General features: G+C 40.0%; 1 long non-coding RNA gene across 1 annotated transcript; it reads left to right on the top strand.

The window, feature by feature from the left end:
• Positions 1 to 4,249: 4,249 nt before the first annotated feature.
• On the top strand, positions 4,250 to 5,900 carry LOC307033650. Its single transcript, XR_013806598.1, has 3 exons — positions 4,250 to 4,277; positions 5,380 to 5,485; positions 5,853 to 5,900. It is a non-coding gene; the product is annotated as an uncharacterized lncRNA (long non-coding RNA).
• Positions 5,901 to 25,761: the final 19,861 nt, after the last annotated feature.

Here is a 25,761-nt window from a genome sequence, read left to right as displayed (position 1 = left end):
GCACATATTGCATGGTCTTTGCGGTAGAGTAGCCAGCTGTTGGCTAAAGCCAGATCCCTGAAGTGCATGACCATCCGCATTGTCCACTTCTTAGTACGGGTGCTCATGCGATAGTAACTGATCATTCTATCGATCAAGTCAACTCCACCCATCTTGGTATTGTACTCACGGACAATGCTTGGTCGCGAAACAGTGACATATTGTTTCAACCTCTTGTCCCAGCGCTGGCAGGTGTCCTCAGGCTGTGTACCATGAACAACAGACATCAGCAATACTGGCTTGTTGTCATACCACTTCACTACACACAGTTTTCCATCTTCAGCGGACACTTCTGATGAGGTACCTCTTCCTGCGCTTTTCATGGCTTTTTCACTGGGTAACTTGTCGTTCGCTCCAGCGAGTCGGTTCTTCATTATTGTACCAGTTATGTACAGCTCCTTCTCCATCATTTGTTGCGCACCTTTGATGGTGGTGAAGAACCGGTCACAATACACTTTTGTGCCGCGTTTCAGGGTTTGACAAAGACGCTCGATGACTAAGCTTCCCAAGCCCAGGCCCTCGGGTTCTTCGACCTTCTCGATCAGTGATTGTGTACCTTGATAGAGCTCAAAGTCAAGCACAATGCCATCTGCTGTAGCACACACAAAGTTCTTAATGCCAACTGGGTTGGGCTTCATTGGCAGATATTGTCTGTACGGACAGGCTCCCGTGAAGGGTATAATTTGCTCATCAATAGATGTGCAATCAGGTCGATTCAGAGACTTGCAGCCTCGCAGAATCCGCTCCAGAAAAGGCCCCACCTTCCAGAATTTGTCAGACATCTTCAGATCTTCAGGCACATCATCATCAATTACCACTTGTATTGCTCCCCTCAGTTTGAAGAATCTGGCACGCTTGAATCTGTCAGTGATGGCAGTGATTTTAAAGGCTTTGGACCAATACATCCTAATGGTTGGGTATCGGATGCAGGACATTAAAATACAGGCACCAAAAAAGTGGTAGATCTCATCGACTGACATGTTGAGTGGGTCCCCACTCCTAGACAGTGACATGGCATTAGAACATTCTGAAATCAGTGTCATCAGATCTCTATCGATGTACTGGTCAAAATACTCTAGTGGGGTCCAGCCATGTCTGTCCAGATCGCTTTTGTCCTGATGCTGATACTCCGCAAGGTTTGGCGTCAATGGAGTAGCCTTCCAGCGTATTCCACGTCCTGCACAACCAGAATCAGAATAAAATAGTATTTAGTATAGTATTTATTGGAGTAAGTTACATTTTATCTATGTCAGCAAAAAAACTTGAATCTGTGTGGACGTTTACATGAAATTTGAAGATTTACCCTCAAGGCATGCTAAAATAATAACAATTACCTTGTTTGGACTCTCCCTTTTTATTTTTTTTGGTTTGGCTTGGTCCTGGTGTTGGCTCCTCAGAGTCATCTTCTGCACGATCAGTCTCAATCGGTACAGTTCGACATCGACGTCTGGGAGTGTGGGATGAACCTGTCCCTGTACTCTCTGTCCCTGTCAATGTAAATAAGCATTCTGCCTCCAATCCTTCACGTAGCCCTGAGGCCCTAACTACATAACATAAACACAAATCTACTGGGTCTTGACTAACCATTATCTGTACCACGGTGACATTTATGTCCTCTGCTGTGCTCTGTGGGCTCAGGAATGGGGTCCTCATTGTCACTACTGTCACCCTCATCCTCACTGCTGCTTTCCTCCTGTGGTGATGGTTGGTAATTTGTATCCAGGATGGGATCATCATTGTCAGATAGGTCTAAATCTGAGTTGTCTTCATCAATCAAGCCAAGTAGCTGCATAGCTTGGTGTAAAGAAAAACGCTCTGGAAATAAAAACAATGGATTTCAATGGTACTGTACAACGTTTTAATCCAACTAATTTATGTATGTATATATGTATTTCGTGATTGAATTGTTATGTATTACATTTAGACAATGTACAGCCTTTTAGCTGCACCAGATATACTTGTTTTCTCATTTTACATGTGTGCATGTTTACTAGTATATTAGCTGTTTCGACGAGCTTCAGTCCATAAGTACACAAACGTGTACTTCATGTTTAGCGACATGTTACGTTCTTATTTTTACACTTTTTTTTCCAAATTTGCTTGTCATGACAAATATCCAACGCTTATATAAATATCTAAATAAGAATAAGCCATGAAATAAGGCAGGACTTCTTACCTGATCGATGTTTGTGTCTGGAGTGGCCACTTGAATCATCCCTCGTATTTGCCGCCATCTTGAATTTTTACCATTGTATGTTATACTCTTCTGACACCACCAGATGGCAGTATAAGTGTCCACATATGTGGCTATAAGACCCCAATTCAGCAGTGTACAGCATTGTGGACATAAGAGCTAAAAAAGTGCTGTCCACGCATGTGGCCACTAAGCCTTAAGAGGTTTTAAAGGGCCGCATGCGGCCCGTGGGCTGCCGACCCCTGATCTAGTCAGTAGGCCTACATTTGCGTTTTTTATTCAAAATAATGTTATTTAAGACAGTTTTTTCCATACATTTATTGAGCAAGCATTTGTAGATAATATTGATGAGTTTAATTCATCCTGGTAAGTTCCAACTCCATGTGAGTTGGAACTTAAAAGTAAAAGTAGCATGCTTCACAGACATAGCATGCTTCACAGACATAGCTGTTAGCCCGTTGCTGCATTAACAGTGAACTATGCTCTGATTAAGTTGATGAAATATCTCAGATATTTAGCGTGATTGCTGACTGTTACCTATGTTATTGCCGTCTTATAATCACATCTTTCCATGTCTTACATTTGTCTGCACTTTTCAAGCTGTTAGCTGCTGGAAGCAGCCAGTTAGTTAGTCATCTGTTTCTGCATCTGAATGTAAAGTACATTTAAACCCATACAGCGTAACAGCGTTAACACTGGTTGAGATTTTGAGGGAAGCATCCAGTGAAAATATGAAGCTGAACAGTTTATTTTGTTTATAGATGCCAAATGCACTGACTTAGCAGCCATTGTTACACATATTAAGCAGTTTCAGTGGCATGGCTTGCATAGATAATCAAAGGGTCTGTTTTCTCACCAACAGTGAAAATGATGGATATGACATCAGCAAGACCCCGGAGAGCAAAAATTAAACCGGGAGAAGAGGCTACACATTATTCATCCTTGTGCAAAGACAAGGATGGATTTGATGTGAAATTCATCAATTCCTACAAAGGTGAGTGACAAAAGTATTTTGTCACTATTTTGTGTACTATTCTTGTCATGAGCATGAAAAATGTGTATTGTTGTTTAACCTCATCACTTCTCCTGACCCATCCTCTGATCTTTGTTAGTTCGAGGAGTGTTCAGCTGCCGACCGTTTCAAAATGGAGACTTCCTCATTGAATATAGAGGGGAAGTCATCACAAAGTCTGAACGTGAAAACCGGCATAAACTATATCATAATGCACTTAAGGTTTTCATGTTCGACTTTCGTTTTAATGGACAAGAGTTATGGTAAGTAAATATTGTAATGTTATTTCTAAATGTGTAGTTAGCCAGACATACAAACACTGCTATCTTGATGTTAACTTGGGCATACAGTGTACATTTTGTGCCTTTTTTTGTCTATATGTATTTTATCTAATGCTAGTTTGCTGTGGTTGTAATACTGTTAGTTTGTAATCAGAATTGTGTCCTTGCCCAATCAGTGTTGATGCTGCCAAAGAGGACAACTCCCTAGGGAGACTTGTCAACGATGACCATGTGAACCCGAACTGCAAAATGAAATTGATCAAAGTGGATGGAAAGCCCCATCTTTGTCTTTTTGCACTCAAAGACATCAGTCCCGGACAAGAGATAGCTTATGACTACAGTGATTATGATTGGCCATGGAGATGCAAGGTAATTTTGAATGGTGTCGTGTATCATCACTGCTATGTAAATCTATCATTTAACACTATTTTCACAACGAACTTAGCTCTGCCATGTCCAATATGTTAGTCACATGGAAAATTGAAATTTCAGAAAGTTCAACAGTTCTATACAAAATGCTATTAATACAAAAGATGATTTTAAATTATGGCCATTGACTTGATGACCTGTTATTGAACTATGAGGTGGATATTGTGTGTTAACTCACAACAAGAGCCAGTAAAGCATTTGTGTACTACTATGGATGTTTAGTGATTCAACTTGGTCCTTCTTCATCCCCAAGATTTCCACTGAGACTCTGCATGAAGATGCTGCCATGACATCTGAGTCCCATTGTGATGACATTCAACAGGTGAGTTAACCACAACTCAATGTTGGTATTAGTTACATGTTTCTTTCCAGTTATAAAACATGAAGACTGGATTTGAATTGTGAGGTTAGATACACAGGTCCTGTGTATCACTCTACTGGACCGCTTTAGACACTAAGAGGACTGTGTGTCAATGCTGTTTTTCTTCTAACTGTTAAACTGAATGATCATACTCTTTAGATATTACATACTATAATCAGTGTCTTTCTACCTGATTGTGTTAACTCACAACAAGTGCCATTAAAGCATTTGTGTACTACTATGGATGTTTAGTGATTCAACTTGGTCCTTCTTCATCCCCAAGATTTCCACTGAGACTCTGCATGAAGATGCTGCCATGACATCTGAGTCCCACTATGGGTTCAACATGGTCCATGGCAGATTTGTCTTGCCTCCTTTATAATAAACAATTAACGAATCTGGGCGGGATTATCAGTATTTTATTACATTTGGGGAGTGCCAAATTTGCTGTACTGGATGGCACAGACTTTTATATTTATTATTTTATTTTATGATAGATATGGACGTTTTTAATAAGTAACCGTTGCTCTACTGCAAAGGCGTAGTGCTGCGAGTAAAGACGGAGAGAGATGCCGTTGATTAGTTAACACACTTGCTTATTGCTTATAGATAATATGTTCAAACACTTGGAGTAATTCCCTCTTTTGTGCGGAACAAGTACACGTTTGGATTAATGTTGTGTTGAAGTTCATTTATCAGATAAATATGTTGTTTTTACAAAGGGGAGAAGGAAAATTAAGTCCTTTTTTTAATGTTGTGTTTGACGTTTCTGACCAGGAAAAAGAAACCAAGGAGCTGTTGGTTATTCTTGTGATTATGTTCAATGTTAGCTATGTACAAGACGCTTATTTAAGATATATTTACATGGGGACAATATTATTTTAATTGAAGTTACAGTACATTTAGTATTTTAATTGCAACAGTGATGGTTTCTCCAGTCACATCTGCACTAGCTTACCTGTCAACCCATTTAAGATTAAAATTAAGTCGGAGACAATGTTTTAAATTGCAAGAGTAAAGTATTTTTTATTGTTATTTCATAATCAATGTTTTGTGTCCACAGAACTGTAAACATGAGTTGGTCTCCTCAGTTGTACCAAGCTTGGACAAATGTGCCAGGTGTCGTGGACCCTTTGCTCCCTTGAAGTGGATTGGTGTGAGATGTAAAAGTGAGTATTTTGTTTTGATAAATAAATGGTGTCCATAAATGCTCAACCATACATTTTATTATAATGGATTTTTTTCTGTCCGAATGTTGTTTTTGTCAATGGAAGTTTATCATTTCAATTTGACCTGCTTTTTAAAATGTGGAATTGATTTTCTATTTTATTCTCACACTGATGATAAAAAAGTAAAGGAAAAAACTACATAAATGCTACATTACAAAATACTATATTTGTAGAGGGCAACAACTTCTTTGTGGTGATTAAATCTGCCTCTGAGAATAAAAAGAGTGAGTCAGTAAGTCAAATGCTTACTTCACTTGTACAATATTTTTGAAACTCAATAGTAACGACTTTGTAATGCTCTGTTTAGTTTGCTCCTGCTTCTGGCACAAATCCTGCTATGATCAAGAATCGAAGATGAACCTGAAAACACAGCAATTTGTGAGTTGGTTCTCTGAATGAATCTTAAAGTTGTGCACTTAAAGGCTCATGGTAATAATTAGGGCTGCCCCCGACCAAAGATTTTCCTGGTCGACCACTGGTCGTCAGGTAAGGCCACTGGTCGACCACTGATCGACCAGTGGCGCGAATGAAAGCGCACGCAGAGACAAACCGCCTTTTTCGCGCAACCGGCAAGTAATTAAATTATGATTCTGAATGTGTTGGAAAAATCAACAAGGAGACTGTCTTAACATTTTGTTAATTTATTTCAACACAACACACCATATAAAAACATCACACAACTTATGAACTTTTAAAACCAACACAATAACTTTATAAAACAAACAAAAAACAGTCTTCTGTTAAAAAACTAAATTTAAACTATATTTTTCGTTTCTTTTAAACATGTAAAATAAATATAAATTATATAAACAAACGAATAAATAAATATAGGCTCAAGCCAACTTAAATATTTAAATATCAGTGCAAAAGTAAACAGGCCTACAGAGAAGTATTCTCAACATGAAAATAAAACTTTCAGTTTTTTCCTGAGGTCGGAATGCAAACAAAAATGATAAATATACCGCAAAAAATTAACTTAAACACTTCAGTTGAGCGAACAAAGAACGAAAACTATAAACTACAAAACTATGGTGTTATATTAGGCTAGGCCTATACCTGACTTTCAGGGTTTCCCTCCGATCTTAGTCTTCTCATATTATGAGACAAGAACACGAGTTTGTCTGTGTTGTCCGGGAGAAGTGAGCTCCGTGTCTTGCTCACAATGAAGCCGGCTTTGGAAAATTTGCGCTCCGATGGCGTGGGTGTGGAAGGGATGGAGTGGATGCGCTTAGCTGCTCTGGCAAGCTTGGGATAGCGTTCCTCATTCATTTTCCACCAAATCAGTGGTCCCTTGTCAACCTTGGTTCGGTCCTCCAAGTATGTCTTCATTTCATTTTTCTCTTCTTCCGTCTGTTGATGTTCATCAAAGGCCATCAGCATTGATATGTCCTGCTGCTTCTCCCTTTGCCTCTTTGGTGTGGGCTCACTTTCCTCTGCGCCGCTGCTGTCCTCTCTCTGAGCAGTAGCTTCTTCTGCTGGAGATAAACTCTCAGCCAGATCCCACACCGTTGTGTATGCATCGTCCCGTTTCTCTGCACCGAGGAATGACAAGCTCTTGAACCGTGGGTTAAGGACTGCAGCTTGAATATATATGCTGCCCTCCAGACTCCCTGTGAGCTCCCACCTTTTGTCGATTTCCTCTGTGATTTTTTTCTTAACTGCCTTCACGGTCGTGCTGTCATCATCACGACTCAACAAGTGGCGCCTCTTCATGTTGACGAGCATCAGCAGCGTAGCAGACAGAGATGCGTTTATATCTTGTGAGAGCAGCTCGGTGAGGGTGATCATGGGCCTCAGCACGGAGACAATGTCCTCCGCTGTCCTCCATTGGGCAGTTGTGAGATCCAGATCTCGGTCAGACTGATGGGTGGTCCCGGGTTCTGAAAGCACAGCTGTAACCGGACATCTCTGTTCCAGAAGACGCTCCAGCATTGAATAAGTGGAGTTCCATCGTGTGGACACATCTTGTATCAGTTTGTGTTCAGCCACATTCTGTTGCTTCTGTTTCAAAGTGAGAGCTGCTGTTGCCTTGGCACTTTTTTTGAAGTGTCCCACAAGGCGTCTGGCAGCAGCAATCACTCGGCAGATGGGATCTAATTTAACAGCCGCGTTTATGCACAACTGCAAGGTGTGCCCCGCACAACGAATTCCCTGGACATTACCCCAGCACGGGTTTTGAGATAGCTGTTTAGCGCACAACACCATATTAGCGGCATTGTCGTGTACCACAGCGACCCTCTTTTCTGGCGGAATCCCAAACTCCTCCATCACTTCGCTGAGTCGCTCTGCTATGTTGGCAGCTGTGTGGCTCACCTCCAGCACTTTAGTCTCCAACACGAATGAATGTAATTGCCATTTTTGGGAAATAAAGTGTGCCGTCACAGTCATGTAACCATCCATTTGGTTGGAGGTCCATGTGTCAGTAGTGAAGCGGACTGCTGTGCAGGCTTTAAGTTTCTCCAAAAGTACCTGTTTGGTCGTGTTATATTTGTTTTTAATGGCGTGCATTACGTTGTCACGTTTGGGTACAGTGTAACCCGGTTCGATGAACATCATCATCTGTTTGAACCCTTCCCCCTCGACAATGTTTACAGGTCTCATGTCCAGTGCCACAAAATCTGCAATTTTGTCGGTGATGTCTCTCTTGCTTTTCTCGGAAAGAGGGGGCTTCAAAACGAGTGTTGTCTGTGAGAGTTTCAATGGCGGCTGCGAAGATGAAGTTGAGGTAGATGCGGTGGCCCTATCAACGTATAGTGGATGAGCCTATTGAGAGAAATGCACATTAATTTAAGTTTACACTAAGCCTAATAGCCCATAATATGACAATACATTTTATCTAACAGACTTTTTATTAAGGCTAGAGCCGCAGAGCGTCCATCTTTTAATGGCTTGAACGGTACTTACATGTTTCAGGTGATAAGTCATGTTTGTAGTTGATGAATGATAGGAGAATATTTGCTTGCAAAGTTTGCATATCACTTTCTTCGGGTTGTCTGTTATTTTTTTCGAAATGCTCCCAAGCTCTTGATTTTACGCCTGACATGGTTAAAACTATCAGCTTATCTGACGTGAAAACAAGTGACTCACTGTCACCTCCTGTTTCCCGTTTTTTTTTTTTTTTTTTTTTTCTCAATCTTTTTTTTTTTTTTTTCGGCGACCAACGACCAATTAAATCTTGACCGACCAAAGACTCTTTGTCCGACTAACCTTTGGTCGACTAATCGGGGGGCAGCCCTAGTAATAATACTCCCTGTCTTTATATCAGGATTTCAAAGAACCAACTTCAGATGAAGCTACATCAGAGGAGGAGGAATATGTACCAGATTCTTATCCAGACAGTTATTCGGATAGTTCATTGGAATTGTTAATCGAGCCTCCAAAAAAAGTTACTAAAATACAATCTATTGAAGCGTCGTGCAGTGAGTCTGCATCGAAGAAGACAGAAAAAAGTTCAACAAATGCTCAACAAACTACGGAACAAAGGGAACTATGAACACAATAAAGAGGTTTTAGCAAGTGGGTCCGGTTTGCTGAAACTTAGACGCAAATCAAAGAAAGAGTATGATTCAAAAGACTATGTGCACTGCATGTATTGCCAGGCTTTGTATCTTCGGAAAGATCTGTGGCGCCATGTACGGATATGTTCTTTAAAGCCTGTGGAAGCCAATGCAGGGTCAGGAAGAACTAGGGTCTTGTCAATGGCCAGTATGGCGGAGTCGACATTGTGTCAGCAAATATCACCAGGTGTTTGGAAGCTGTTAACTGCGATGAAATCTGATGACGTTTCTGCTGCTGTCCGCAGCGACTTCTGCATTCTTCAACTGGCCCAGTCATTCTTCCACAAACATGGACAGCATCCCACCAAATACGATTATATTCGACAGAAACTTAGAGAAGTTGGAAGACTTCTTCTCACGCTGCGCAAAGAATTTTCCATACAAACCCTTGAGGATGCTGTAAGACCTGCCAACTTCCATGTGGTCATCCGTGCTGTCAAAAGAGTGTCTGGATTTGAGGAAGAAAAGCACTTCTACCAAACTCCAAGCCTAGCACTTAAGTTGGGCCACTCATTGCGAAAGATATGTGACATCATACACTGCTCTGATGGCAGAAGACAGTGAGCTTATAAAGTCCACCCAGACTTTTCAAACACTGTATACCTCAAAGTGGTCTGAACTTGTCTCACACACAGCTTTGACAACCTTAAATGAGGCACACAACAACAAGCCATATACTCTGCCTTTTACAGCAGACGTCCAACTTCTCCACCAACATCTGGAGAAAACCGCAAGTTTAGGATATGAGGAGTTAGAAAAGACGCCATCACCATATATCTATGCTAAACTTTGCAAAGCAACTCTGGCAAAGATAATACTCTTCAACCGAAGACGTGGAGGAGAAGTGTCAAAAATGCACGTCAAAGGCTTTCTCGAGAGGGACACAACTGCCTTACACAAGGATGTCGCCGTTGGCCTTTCAAAGTTTGAACAAAAACTTTGTAAACATTTTAGTCGTGTGGAAATTAGGGGAAAAAGAGGGCGCAAAGTTGCTGTTCTGCTATCACCAGACATTGTTGATGCTTTAAAACAACTCTTAAGCAAAAGAAAAGAATGTGGAATTCCATTATTATTAAGTACAAAGGACTCGAGGCACATAACCAGTTCATATCTGGGTGGATCCGCGACGTTTCCGTTGCATATCAAGGAGATGTGACTGTAATAGCTGGAAAAGTGAGTAAATATTTTGCGAGGTCCTCTGAAGCTGGCTTTTTAAATATCCCTAAAGTCCCCCAAAATAAAATGGCTGAGGCTGCTTTTATCCACTACGCTACCAAGAAATATCAGAGGCCAACTCAGTGGACAATTTTAAACACCAGCTTTTATTTTTGTTGTACCTATATCTATATGTTTAATTTATTTTATAGGGATATTGTTGCATCAATAAACTTAGTCTTGTGTCTTATTATTTATTTGTATTATCATACCTTTTACCTCCTTGTGTTTCTTAACCTGTTCAAATGTTATATGTTGTTGTTATGCTGCATGTACCTATAAAAGGTCTTAACATCTGATCTGAGGGGGATTTCTTGTGGTTTATTTTTAACTTGTGATGTGTGCCATTTTGTAAAGCACTTTGAGCTACACATGCTTTATGAAAAGGGCTTTATAAATAAAGCTTTATTATATATTGCAATATATTTAAATTACAAAAGTTGTGAACCTATTCTTGGTTGTCAGCTTCTGTTATGGGCTACCTAGCATAGGAATATGACAAGAGCTGACCACCCACTGGTTGTGTAAACAATCAGTATTTGAAAGTAAAGTTGGACCAAAATATTGGTGGTTCTAAATAGTCAAAAATCCAATAATATTTTTGTATTTTATTTTTCAGGTATTGCATTCTTAGAGTATTGGGCTGCCGCCAACATGTCCGTGGGTACTTTTGAAGAAGGATGGTGCAGTCATCACAGCTAACTGCAACTGTAAGGCTGGTTTGGGATCAACATGTATCCATGTTTCATCTCTCCTTTTCTACATAGAAACATCTATACGGATACGTGATGCCAAGACAGTTACCCAGGAAAAGGCGTATTGGCTTCTACCTGGATCAGTGAAGGATGTAACACCTTCCCCTGTTGCTGACATTGACTTTACTTTGGCTAAAACCGGAAGGAATCGTTTAAGCCAAGCAATTGACAGCCTTGGTGATGCAGCTAATTTAACAACAACAACAACACCACTTTTACGTCACTCAAGGGAGATTCCAAAAGCGACAGATGCTGAGCAACAGTCTTTCCTGGCATCACTGAAATCTACTGGAAGGAAGTGTGCAATATTGACAATCTCAGCTCCACACAATGCCGATTTTGTCCCAAAAGTGACTTTGTCAACATTTCCTAAGCCGCTTTCTAATTTAAAAAGTGAGAACTGCCTAGAAATGGACCATAAAGCCCTTACAGAACATTGCCAAGGGATCAATGTAGCTATTACCAAGCCGGAGGCGGATGTCATTGAGAAGGCCACAAAAACATAGGCCAAATCCAAACTCTGGTATCGATACAGAGCTGGGCGGATTACAGCATCTCGTATGAAGGCAGCATGTTCAACAAGTGCAACTAAACCATCGCTTAGCTTGATTAAAGCTATTTGTTACCCAGAAGCCACAAAATGTAAAACTGCAGCTACTGAATGGGGATGTAATCACGAGAAATCAGCACGTGAAGATTACATTACAATTATGAATCGACATGACGGTTTCATTTGCCAGGACTCTGGGTTCGTGTTATCGCCAACATTTCCATATTTGGGTGCTACTCCAGATGGTGTTGTGTCCTGCAAGTGCTGTGGTGTAGGTGTTTTGGAAATTAAATGCCCCTACTGTGTTGCTGCACCGTCAGACCATACATGTCTGGAAACCATGTGGTGGACAGGACAGCCTGAAGAAGACCCATGCCTATTTCTATCAAGTGCAGACCCAGTTATTTCTATGGGATGTTGAATATGCTGACTTTGTTCTGTGGGTGAATGGAAAGATTCATCTTGAACGCATAACCCCAGATATTGACTTTTGGGAGAAGGTATACCCCAAAGCTCATGAATTCTTTCAGAAGGTCATTCTCCTCGAGTTGAGTGGGCAATTATTCACCAGAATTTCCAGTACCAAAAAGGCCTCTCTGCCTGATACCAGACCCTGCTCTATGTGCCACTCTGACTCAGCCAACCGATACCCAACCACTGATACCCAAGTGGTGCCTTTGTTGTGGAGAGGAAAAGCTTCCCACGATAGGATGTGATAACACAAATTGTGAAACTACCTGGTTTCATTTTGAATGTGTTGGTATAACAGTTGCCCCCAAAGGAAGCTGGTATTGTGACAAATGTCATCAGCATGTCCCCTCTCAAAAGAAACAGAAGTATTAATCAATCTGAATGACAGTGTATATATTTATTTGATTGAACATGTTTCTTTTACATCAAATCTATATAAAGAACATAAGTGTAAGTGTAACAATCAAAAAAGGTTGTGCACACTGAAATGACACAAAAAGCATCATTATTTAAACTGACACTGAAAGAGCAAAACCTCAGCTCAAATATCCAAAACTCTAAACACATGTTCAGCTCTGCAACCAATTTGCAATTCAACTTTCCACTTTTTGAAAAGTAAAAGTATAACAGCAGTATATTTGTGTTTCTGCACATATTTTGGAGACTTGAACAATCTTTATTTGCAAAATTCTCTATATAAAACGCCATCAAAGATGAGTGTGCTTGAGCACAATGGTGTGTAGTTGGTTTTACAAAATGTACTATAAATGAAGTGTGTGCCATTTGGTGCAAAAGTTTGGTTTTTAGACCCTCCAGAAAAACGTGGGCAAAAATCCTTGATTATGCGGGCTAAATTCCTTGATTATGCGATTAAACATGCGGGGTTTTATGTGATTTTATGCGGTGAAACTGCGGGAAGTTGCGAAATATGCGGAAAGTTGCGAAATATGCTTAATATGCGGGAAAAAATTATCGATTTTTTTTTAAAATATTGGGCTGTCTTATTTATTCTCTCTCACACACAACCTGCCACTAACGTTAAACCCCTTTACTATTCAATTAAACACATTCAATGTTTATTTATTGTAAAAGCAATTGGGCTATTTTAATCTCACGCACACACACACACACACACACACTTCTCCGCCTCATTCTGTTTTCATTTACTCGTTCGTTATCTGCAGCTTAAATCTTGTAGGCTACTCACCTCTTTTCTTGTAGCCCTCGAAAGGGTTTTGGAGGTTGATGCCTCGTGAACGCGAGTTGTTTGGCTTTCTTGTCCGCAGCAGCAGAAAGCATTTTCGAATGTTTGAATGAATCAAAGCGGGTCGTCACCGTTGATTTTCTCTTATGCTCCAACACACAGTTGCACGGGGTGCAGAATAGTTTCCCCCCACTTTTTGCCCGGTCTTTAGTAGAAATGTTCGTCGGTAAATGAGATGGATTAGATATTTTCATTTTGGTGTTTTCTCTATCGTGTGAGCTCCACACGTTCACTCTATACAGTGTTGTTTACATTATGTGATGCGCAAGCTGATGACGTCACGTCAAGACGAGTTAACTTTTTTTTCCCTCAACTTTGTGTGGAAAAATGCGGGGAATATGCGGCCTTTTGATCAATATGCGGCCTTTTAGAAATCTGCGCCATTTTGCTGATTATGCGGTAAATGCTGCGATCGCAGAATCGCGTTTTTCTGGAGGGTCTAGGTTTTGGTAAGTGTTTCTGTAGTTGCAGTGCTTTATTCTGCAGTATATATGAGGTGTTTTGCACTTTGTGTGTATGGTTTTGTGAATGTGTTTTGAGAAAATTAGCCCTGCTTTCAAAAAATGTGTTTTAGCATTGAAAAAAACTGTAATATGGACACAATGTTAATCTATCTCTATTATGTGAGGTGATCTCTGCAGCTTACAGTTAAAGGAGCATGTACTTGTTTTTCACCCTTTTTCAATGGGTAAATTGGAAACCTGTAATAAATATAATACTTTGCCCTTTCAATTGTTTTTTTCAAAATGTATTTACCCAAGCTTAAATATTCTACCAGTACTATTACAGTGTGTAGTGCAGGTCTGAAACCACATTCAAGCAATTTGGGATGTGTCCAATCTGACAATAGAAAACTTGAGAGAAAAACATTAATCTTCCATGCCTGAAAATAGCTTAAATAATTTTTCCAACATTCCCCTACACAACCAAACCCCAAATCACTTTTCTAATTATCCAGACATTTCATTGACCAAGTACAACATTGACAATAATTTAATAATAATTACAATACAAACATGTAATATTTTTAAATCTGATATGGGTTGATTGGGATGTAACAGAATGTAAAGGCTCAATCAACGGGTATTACAGTGTCACACAAATGATTCAGGTCGCAGCACACTTCAGGTATTTCATCCATCAATGTAATCCCATCTACATCTTTAGAAAGTAAAAAATCTATAGGAATTGGTCCTCCCAAAATGGTATATCGCTGCCTTACACATCCTATGACACGCTCAACATGAATTCGCACGTCAGCAATTTTCCTTCTGTCAATAACATCTTTCATTGATAATTGTTTCCGGCCTTTCATGAATGCAGGCACTTTAACCTCAGCACACATGAAACCCACTGAGTCACTTACAGATGTAGCGATTCATTTCAGACAGTTTGAAACGCGAGGGCCGTGATTGGTACGTGATCTGCCCTCGCTCAAGGGAAAACCTCCAGCTTGACTTGAGACCACCCCCGTGATAGATAAATGTAATTATAATGAAGCCAGCTGCAATAGATCATTGATCCACTAGGGGGTGCAGTGGGGTTCCACACTGGAGCTCATGTGAAATAAAGTCAGATACAGTACGCTGGATGTACAGAGGAACTTTGTTAAGATCCATATGTCACGGATATCATACTACTGTTTTAAATAAGAGACATGTAATCATTTACAAAACATCACCATGTTGTTATTTAACAAAATAATGTTGTTTATTCGAAAAAAACGAACGGGAGGAAATGCAGCCCGGCTCTCGATTTTTAATCCTAATTTAATCATCATCTTCACCACGATCATTTATGTTTATGTTCGCCGAATTGACATGAAATCACTGACACATATGAATATACTGTATTCAACTTCATTAAAACGTTATTAACGTGCCTAAACTCAGTAATTCACTAAAAATATGTATATTTTAATGGAGTTTCGTCGGTCGATCAGGATCCCAAAGTGTAGCGGAGGGATCCTCATCTGGATGAAGGGTGTTATTTTCCCCATAAGGAACAAGTCGCTGCAAATTATCCCGCTTACTACATGGCCACATTCTCAACAAAGTAACGACATGACTCCCAGTATTAATTTAAATGCTTTTATGGATTTAGAAAACGTTTTTATTGATTTAAAAAATAGTTGTATGTATTGATTTAAATTGACATGAATCCGCTAAGAAAAATAGTCCGTTGTTACCGTTTTTTAAACACTCTGAATGAAACGGCAGCTCTCTCCCCCCTCCCCCCCTGATCTTTCTTCTCCAGCAGCTAAATTAACTGTAGGTTACTCTGAGTGACCATAGACTGTATGTGACAAGCTTACAGTTAGTGACGTAACAACACCATAAAAGCTGGTGGGTTGAAAGCAATACGGGAGGTAAAAATAACTAGAATAATTGTGATTTATTTATTGTGGCTTTTATGTTTTTAGGTATAACATGTTATGTAATTCAGGCTTAGAGTTCATCCTTCTCTAAAAACTTTCAACAATGACAATATTCATAGTAATTTAATAAATCCTTCCAACCGACATTGTAAAAAATAGCCTACTGTAAGTTAAGAAATCATTCCAATATGTACACCTTCTGATGTAACAACAATAACATTATAAATAGTAACATAGCTGAACATGGTATTGCACATTTAGCTTTGAGTGTTACTGACCTGAGATGTTTTTATTACATGAATTAAGGTGACTGAGGCTTTTTAACATACAGGGATGCAAACTCATCAGGTATGAAAAAGGTGACAAGGATCCGAGCCCCCGGCTCCCCCACCCCACGGAATGACAGAGGATTTTAGCAGTCAGAACAACTAAAGCAGCAGTGTTAATAATAACAGAAACGCCAAAGAGTCACATCTAATAGAAATATATAAAAGCATTTATTTAAATTGTGGAGCAGTCAGTTTATAATTTTGGCAGCACTGTTGAGCATTTTGAAAATGTATTTTCATGCCTCTGTGCAAGGCTTAGTCTTTTTATCTTTATAGCCACATGGTGTAAAGTAACTAAGTTCATAAACTCAACAAGTACTATACTTGGGCACAATTTTGAGATACTTGTACTTTATTTAAGTATTTCAATGTTTTGCTACTTTGTACTTCTACTCCACTACAGTTCAGAGGTACATGCTGTACTTTTCCTCCACTCCATGTATGTAATACCTTTAGTTACTTTACAGATGTGGATGAATGATGTGAAATATAATCAAGTGTTAAATCAGACTTTAGTTCCACCTGGAGTAAATCCACAAGCTACCCTGCAGTATACAAAGTCATTCAAACTAGCTGCACCTTTACCAGCTTTGAGAACACTTTCATGATCAATCATTATAAAACATATCATATTATTCTGAAATGGACCAATCTGCACAATGACTACTTTTACTGTCGCTACTTTCACTATATTTTGATGATAATACTTTTCTACTTTTACTTGAGGAATATTTTGAATGCAGGACTTTTACTGTAACAGAGTATTCCTACACTCTGGTATTTCTACTTTTACTCAAGTACAAGACCTGAGTACTTCTACTTTTACTCTAGTACAAGATCTGTGTGCTTCTACTTTTACTCAAGTACAAGACCTGAGTGCTTCTACTTTTACTCTCGTACAAGATCTGAGTACTTCTACTTTTACTCAAGTACAAGACCTGAGTACTTCTACTTTTACTCAAGTACAATATCTGAGTACTTCTACTTTTACTCTCGTACAAGATCTGTGTGCTCTACTTTTACTCTAGTACAAGACCTGAGTACTTCTACTTTTACTCTAGTACAAGATCTGAGTACTTCTACTTTTACTCAAGTACTATATATATATATATACTTATACCACCTCTGTTTATAGCCTATGAAAAAAACTATTAGAAACAGAAGGCTAAAGCTAATGTTAGCAGATAGTGACAATGTATGCTAGCTAGCTAGCTCAACGATTCCTTAAATAATATTGCCACAGAAAAACTTTTCAGTTCACATCACGCTCTACCGCTGCTGGATAGAGTGCTACTAGGACTACTACCACAAGTACAATCAAATACTTTTATTGTGTACTTTTTGAGTAATCCCCTGTCAAACTCCCCTCCAGAGTACAATAGCATGTTTTCTGCCATCTTTGATGAGAGATAAAATCATTTTTTGCCATAAGTTCTCAGTGAAAGATGTACTGTTGGACTCAGTACTATTTGAACTACCACCACAAGTATAATCAAGTACTTTTATCGTGTACTTTTTGAGTAATACCCTGTCAAACTCCCATGCAGAGTGCATGTTTTCTGCCATCTTTGATGAGAGATAAAATAACTTTTTGCCATAGGTTCTCAGTGGAAGTGGTACTGCTGGATAGAGTGCTACTAGGACTACTACCACAAGTACAATTAAATACTTTTATCGTGTACTTTTTGAGTAATCCCCTGTCAAACTCCCCTCCAGAGTACAATAATGCATGTTTTCTGCCATCTTTGATGAGAGATAAAATCATTTTTTGCCATAAGTTCTCAGTGAAAGATGTACTGTTGGACTCAGTACTATTTGAACTACCACCACAAGTACAATCAAGTCCTTTTATCGTGTACTTTTTGAGTAATTCCCTGTCAAACTCCCATGCAGAGTGCATGTTTTCTGCCATCTTTGATGAGAGATAAAATAACTTTTTGCCATAGGTTCTCAGTGGAAGTGGTACTGCTGGATAGAGTGCTACTAGGACTACTACCACAAGTACAATTAAATACTTTTATCGTGTACTTTTTGAGTAATCCCCTGTCAAACTCCCCTCCAGAGTACAATAATGCATGTTTTCTGCCATCTTTGATGAGAGATAAAATCATTTTTTGCCATAAGTTCTCAGTGAAAGATGTACTGTTGGACTCAGTACTATTTGAACTACCACCACAAATACAATCAAGTACTTTTATCGTGTACTTTTTGAGTAATACCCTGTCAAACTCCCATGCAGAGTGCATGTTTTCTGCCATCTTTGATGAGAGATAAAATAATTGTTTGCCAAAGGTTCTCAGTGGAAGTGGTACTGCTGGATAGAGTGCTACTAGGACTACTACCACAAGTACAATCAAATACTTTTATCGTGTACTTTTTGAGTAATACCCTGTCAAACTCCCCTCCAGAGTACAATAATGCATGTTTTCTGCCATCTTTGATGAGAGATAAAATAATTGTTTGCCAAAGGTTCTCAGTGAAAGTGGTACTGCTGGATAGAGTGCTACTAGGACTACTACCACAAGTACAATCAAATACTTTTATTGTGTACTATTTGAGTAATACCCTGTCAAACTCCCCTCCAGAGTACAATAGCATGTTTTCTGCCATCTTTGATGAGAGATAAAATAATTGTTTGCCATAAGTTCTCAGTGAAAGATGTACTGTTGGATAGAGTGCTACTAGGACTACTACCACAAGTACAATCAAATACTTTTATCGTGTACTTTTTGAGTAATACCCTGTCAAACTCCCATGCAGAGTGCATGTTTTCTGCCATCTTTGATGAGAGATAAAATCATTTTTTGCCATAAGTTCTCAGTGAAAGATGTACTGTTGGATAGAGTGCTACTGGGACTACTACCACAAGTACAATTAATAATAATAATAATAATAATAATAACTTTTATTTATATAGCGCTTTTAAATAACCCAAAGTCGCTTACAAAAAAAAAATTAAAAGTACAGAAAGGGGGTGAACAGGCAGAAGACAACATATTGGACAAGAAAATTGAACATGAACATTACATGAACAGGCAAAGGACAACACAGGGGGGGAGCAAGCATAGGACAACGAGCAAAAGACAACATAATGGAAAAGAGGAAAGAAAAAGTTGATGAATGTATGAATAAGAGATGCAGCGTGGGGTGAATAAGAGATACAGCGTGGGGTGTGAGTGAAGTCAGTGGGTTGGGGGGTAGGGTAAGTTGAAGGCTTGGGAGAAGAGGTATGTTTTCAGCTGGGTTTTGAAGGTAGACAGTGTGGGAGAGTGGCGGACAGATTGGGGGAGGGAGTTCCAGAGGCGGGGTGCTGATCTGGAGAATGCTCTGTTGCCAAATGTTTTGAGTCTTGATGGTGGTACTGTGAGGGAGAGAGTGGAGGAGGATCGGAGGGCTCGGGGGGGGTTGTAGGGGATGAGGAGGTCAGAGAGGTAGGGGGGGGCTAGGTGGTGAAGGGCTTTATAGGTGAGGAGGAGTGTTTTGAAGATGATGCGTTGTTTGATGGGGAGCCAGTGAAGAGAGCGGAGAACGGGAGTGATGTGTTCACGGGTCCGGGTGTGGGTGAGGAGGCGGGCAGCAGAGTTTTGTACCATTTGGAGTCTATGGAGGGAATGGGAGGAGATGCCAGTGAGGAGGGCGTTGCAATAGTCGAGGCGGGAGGTGATGAAGGCATGGATGAGGGATTCAGCAGCACGGGGGGGGAGGTAGTGTTTGATTTTGGCAATGCGGCGGAGGTGGAAGTAGGAGATCTTGATGATGGAGCTGACATGGGGGTCAAAGGAGAGGGTGGGGTCCAGGATAACGCCAAGATTGCGTGCCAGGGGGGAGGGGGTGATGGTCGAATTCTCAATGGTGAGTGAAATGGGTCCTGTTTTATTGAGGGTTGATCTGGTGCCTATGATGAGTAGCTCTGTTTTATCACTGTTGAGTTTAAGGAAATTGTGAGTCAGCCATGTTTTTATTGAAGAGTTACACAATTAAATACTTTTATCGTGTACTTTTTGAGTAATCCCCGGTAAAACTCCCCTGCAGAGTACAATAATGCATGTTTTCTGCCATCTTTGATGAGAGATAAAATCAGTTTTTGCCATAAGTTCTCAGTGAAAGATGTACTGTTGGACTCAGTACTATTTGAACTACCACCACAAGTATAATCAAGTACTTTTATCGTGTACTTTTTGAGTAATACCCTGTCAAACTCCCATGCAGAGTGCATGTTTTCTGCCATCTTTGATGAGAGATAAAATAATTTTTTGCCATAAGTTCTCAGTGGAATTGGTACTGCTGGATAGAGTGCTACTAGGACTACTACCACAAGTACAATTAAATACTTTTATCGTGTACTTTTTGAGTAATACCCTTTCAAACTCCCCTGCAGAGTACAATAATGCATGTTTTCTGCCATCTTTGATGAGAGGTAAAATCATTTTTTGCCATAAGTTCTCAGTGAAAGTGGTACTGCTGGATAGAGTGCTACTAGGACTACCACCACAAGTACAGTCAAGTACTTTTATCGTGTACTTTTTGAGTAATACCCTGTCAAACTCCCCTGCAGAGTACAATAATGCATGTTTTCTGCCATCTTTGATGAGAGATGAAATACTTTTTTGCCCTAAGTTCTCAGTGGAAGTGGCAGAGGCGCGGGAAGGTATTTTGAGTGGGGGTGCTGAGGTGCTGGACTCCAGTGAACACTATTACGGGCACTATAGAGCACGCACAAAAAAACTCCCCACACGCAAACACACAGTAAACCCGCGACTGTTACAATGAAGGCTCGATAATCAGGTCACGGCATATTGGCAGGGGTAAAGTGCTATTTTTTACGAGTGGGGAGCGGACCTCACCTCCTCTAGGGGGGTCCGGGGGGATGCTCCCCCGGGAAGATTTTTTTTAAATATTGAAGTTAAAAGCATCAATCTGATGCACTTTGAGAGCAACATTAAAGTCCATGTAATGTCCAAAATAAATGTTATTCTGTGTTAATAAATCGCTTCATCACTTTCCACTGTTTCATTTGACATATCAACATCAATGATTCTTTCCATAAATACCCCCCAAATAACATGAAATGTGTGCCACTTTCCCGTGTTATTCCGCTCCGGTAGCGAAAAGCTTGCCAGCCATTAACCCAGCTGTGTGACGTCACACGTGGCAAACACCAGCCTCGTCTGGATTGTTTATTTTGTATCCTTCCGCTATTTTCGCTCAACATATGTGTAACCGGACCTCGCTAAACTTTTTTTATCTAACAATTCATGATGGGGAAGCGATGTGTAGTTGTGAGCTGTGAATGTTTCCTGATTGCTATAAACATTGATCATGGGTGCTGGAAGATTGTGCACAAAACTCGGGTCAGAATTAAGTTACTACAGGTGTTATGCCAGCTTGAGCTAAATGTCACCAGAGTACAGTGAACTTGCCTAGTGACTGAAATATATAAAAGTTGAAGTGAAATAAGTAAGGCCAAAAATGAATTACGTCTGAATATCTTTATTATTTTTACCACTTTTAATTATTTGTGGGCTCGCACATACCAAAATAGGCTAATGTACACTGCAATAAAGATAAAATGTTACAAGTGAAAAATTAACAAAAGAACCCTTTTTTATTTATCAAACAGTAAATTAATACAATCTTACAAATTTGTGATTTGGAAAATGTTGTTATATTTACATGTTTCTTTGGAAAAATAATATTGTAAATGATGTACTTTGTAAATTATTTAAATCATGCGAAACCATTTTAACCAGTTCAGCTGCATGACTTATGTCAAATTACAGATTTGGCCATTGAAATCCCTGATAGCGGCCTCCCGGTTCAGGGTAAGTCTTCCGTATCTCGGTTACAGCACATGCAGGCAGCGGGACTCTGATTTTTGGGCCGAGTACACCCCAGCACCAACGTACAAACTGTCGATAAGCTGTATATCGATGCTTCCTGTAGAAGTAATGAAAAAAAAGTATACAGATTATAAATATATTTGGAGAAAAATAAAATGTTATGTAGTAGGCCTACTATTATGTAGCAATGGTTACAAATTGGCTTATAACATGATATTTGTATTTTACTTGTACAAAATAAATATGAGGTTATACATGACTGCTTGACAGAATCATAGACCTCTTATATATTTCCTCACCTGTGTAGTTGTTTCTTTTCCCAAGCATACATTGAACTTGCATACACAGAAAAAATAAAAGCCAAGCTGTTTTTGACTGCTTGAAAGAGTTTAATGGTATCTTTAAAAGTGTACCATATCTGTAGCGACTAAAAGTATTATATGAAAGCAAAGCTGCAATAGGCAGTTGGGTCAATCAATATTTACTTACTGGTGTAGTGGGCCATCAACTGCTCTGTGTTGTTGTTTGTATTGAAGATACGCTATTTTCAGTGTCCAAACACTGAGACAGCCTTCTCTAAAGCCTGGGTGGCTAATAATGCACCTTGGTTTCTCGTCGGTGTCTTCTATCTGGCAGAGTCCTGCACGGGTCTGATTTTCAAGACCCGCTCCCGCCCCGCACCCGTGACGTGCAGTAGGCCTACCGAACCCGCCCCCCACACATATTGCCAATTAGTTCCGCAACCCGACCCGACCCGACCCGCCGGCACATGATCCGCAACCCGACCCGAACCCGCATATAAGCAGTGACAACGTGCAATTATTAACACACGCAGTTGCATATTTGGCTCAAAAAGCCTGGGATGTTGTTTATTTTCTCCATCTAGGATGACACCAAAAGCCTCCCAGACGTTTGATTTTGCTCTTGAGGAAGAGTTATTGAAAATGCTGTATTCTCCGCTAGAGAGCTTCACCTCAGCCATTCAGAATGTGGTGCGCTCAGCAGCAGATAGATGCACTGCAGAGGTTATGATTATGCTCGGTACCGCGGAGGAGAGGTCTGAGGATTTAAACATTAAACTAAATTATTATTGTTTAAATATATTTATTATGCAACACCCGCAACCGGACCCGCATCATCTTTGTTTTACCCAGAAGCGAACCCGGAAAAAAGCGTTTGAAAAAATACCACCCGCAAATCACAATTTTTGCGGGTCACCCGTCGGGTACCCGCGGATACCTGACCCGATGCAGGACTCTGCTATCTGGTCAGTAGGTTGCAAACTGTCTATTTGTTCCATCACCTGCCAGATCTCTCTGCAGCATACACATTCATCTGCAGTGGGCATGCTTTCACAGCATTGACATGTACACCTGAATATTGTACATAACATTAAAAAAAAACAATATCTGCCGGACGTGTGAGGAACAGATGACACATTAAGATCGACATTTAGTGCAGGTCAAATTAAATAAAACAGAATTTACCATTCAGTATTGCCGACTCGAGTCTCGCCGGCTGCGGAATCCGCTTCTCTTTCACAAGTTTCTGCCTCGTTGTTCGATTGCTGGGCAGGAGGCTCGTACTTATAAGGCAAGATGCCTTGAAGTGAAAGGCTAGCTCTTTCACTCTCTACTTCTGTAACTGAATCCAGATAACCCACCGAATCTGAGCTTGAATGATCGCTGTTGCTGTCGCTGTCTGAAGTTATCGCGTTGCTTGCCATTTGGACTGATTTGATCAAATGGCAATGTTTGCCACGTGTGACGTCACCGCTCGTTCGGGAGTGATCGGGGGCGTACTCGGCAAACTTCGGAACCAACATCGGTTTTTAACGTATATGTCATTTAATTATGACGAAACTTTAAACATTTTTATTTATTTTCATTCTGGTGATATCTAAACTACATGTTAAAAAACACCTGTGTTAGATGCATTACATGGCCTTTAAGAGATATATGGATACATCTCTCAACACCCAGATGAAACACAACTGTGATCAGATGTTTTTTCTTTATGGATATTTTACAAATCACTCCCCTTTCAAACTGTATTCTTGTTTTACTGCCATATAGTATTTCATAATTGTTTTTCCTTTATTCTCTTATTTTTTTTATAACTATAATGATCATATGAAGGTGTGCCGCGGAAATAATCTTTTGAATATTTTTTGACCAAACCGTTTGAGACCCACTGAGATAACTTAGACTAAAGTTAACTATCTAAACACTCAGAGAGTCCTTTAGCTCACCTGAGCCTCTCAGTCTGAGAGGAGAGCTCTCCTCCAGCTTGTTGTGGAACAAACAGCTCCGTATGTCCGTTAGTGCAGCTAGCTAACCAGATGCTAACAACACGGTCCCTGCTGCTGGCACCGGTCCCTCTCTCTCTCCCCCTCTCTCACACACACTAAATGCGCTATTTCCGCACACACACAGAGCCGCGAGCTTGAATGACACAAGCACACTTTTATTTCCATCCAACTCTCTGATTGGTCTGGTGTCTTGCCTCTGTTGCATTCACTGAACACGGGAAATTACAGTCCTGCCGTCCTTTCTAGTGTCTTGATGAGGTTCACGTAAAGCACGGTTAATGTATTATATTATTGAGGTAGAATTGTCCAGGGCTACAGAAAAAACATTCGGGGCAGGCCAAAATATCATTTTACCAACAATGTGGAATTTATTGGCTACATATTACACAGATTATGCACAGCGGGAGCAGCAATAACCGTCAAATAATAATTCAGACAGGGGAGCTCCGCACCCCCTGCCTGCCGCTAGGGGGTGCTGCAGCGCCCTCAGCACCCCCCTTCCCGCGCCCATGGGAAGTGGTACTGTTGGATAGAGTGCTACTAGGACTACTACCACAAGTACAATCAAATACTTTTATCGTGTACTTTTTGAGTAATACCCTGTCAAACTCCCATGCAGAGTGCATGTTTTCTGCCATCTTTGATGAGAGATTAAATAATTGTTTGCCAAAGGTTCTCAGTGAAAGTGGTACTGCTGGATAGAGTGCTACTAGGACTACTACCACAAGTACAATTAAATACTTTTATCGTGTACTTTTTGAGTAATACCCTGTCAAACTCCCCTCCAGAGTACAATAATGCATGTTTTCTGCCATCTTTGATGAGAGATAAAATAATTGTTTGCCAAAGGTTCTCAGTGGAAGTGGTACTGCTGGATAGAGTGCTACTAGGACTACTACCACAAGTACAATCAAATACTTTTATTGTGTACTTTTTGAGTAATACCCTGTCAAACTCCCCTCCAGAGTACAATAGCATGTTTTCTGCCATCTTTGATGAGAGATAAAATAATTTTTTGCCATAAGTTCTCAGTGGAATTGGTACTCCTGGATAGAGTGCTACTAGGACTAACACCACAAGTATAATCAAATACTTTTATCGTGTACTTTTTGAGTAATACCCTGTCAATCTCCCCTCCAGAGTACAATAATGCATGTTTTCTGCCATCTTTGATGAGAGATAAAATCATTTTTTGCCATAAGTTCTCAGTGAAAGATGTACTGTTGGATAGAGTGCTACTGGGACTACCACCACAAGTACAATCAAATACTTTTATCGTGTACTTTTTGAGTAATCCCCGGTCAAACTCCCCTGCAGAGTACAATAATGCATGTTTTCTGCCATCTTTGATGAGAGATAAAATAATTGTTTGCCAAAGGTTCTCAGTGAAAGTGGTACTGCTGGATAGAGTGCTACTAGGACTACTACCACAAGTACAATCAAATACTTTTATTGTGTACTTTTTGAGTAATCCCCTGTCAAACTCCCCTCCAGAGTACAATAATGCATGTTTTCTGCCATCTTTGATGAGAGATAAAATCAGTTTT

This window comes from Notothenia rossii (genome assembly GCF_949606895.1).
Source record: "Notothenia rossii genome assembly, chromosome: 3".
Classification (NCBI taxonomy): Eukaryota; Metazoa; Chordata; class Actinopteri; order Perciformes; family Nototheniidae; genus Notothenia; species Notothenia rossii.
The sequence above is the reverse complement of the archived record's forward strand: the minus strand, read 5'-3'. Positions and strand labels throughout refer to the sequence as shown.